Raw genomic sequence first — 399 nt, forward strand, 5'->3', positions numbered from 1 at the left:
GGAAAGAGAAGTCACAGAATTTTTGGAGTGGAGTTTTATCAGAGTGGAGTTGTGGTTTCAGGATGGGAAAGTAGTCGTTGTTACTTTTTGGTTTTGAAATGACATGCTGAAACAGACACAAAGTCATAATACTGACTACACCTACTGAGCCCATTGCTGAGTTCACTTGAACCGGTTTGGTTTGCTGCTGCTCAAGTTAACATTCATGTTCACATCATTTTGTGGTCATATCAGAGCTGATGTTGTCAAAATGTGAAGTTGTGTAAACACTCCACCAAATACACACTATGGTGTAGCTTTAACTAGATGAAAGGACATTATGACAGTGTTTATTAATGTGCAGTGCTTGTCCTGTGACGACATCACTACCTGATTATACACCACTTATATTATACTCCA

The sequence above is a fragment of the Monopterus albus genome, unplaced genomic scaffold (genome assembly GCF_001952655.1).
Source record: "Monopterus albus unplaced genomic scaffold, M_albus_1.0 scaffold344.1, whole genome shotgun sequence".
In the NCBI taxonomy this organism is placed as follows: Eukaryota; Metazoa; Chordata; class Actinopteri; order Synbranchiformes; family Synbranchidae; genus Monopterus; species Monopterus albus.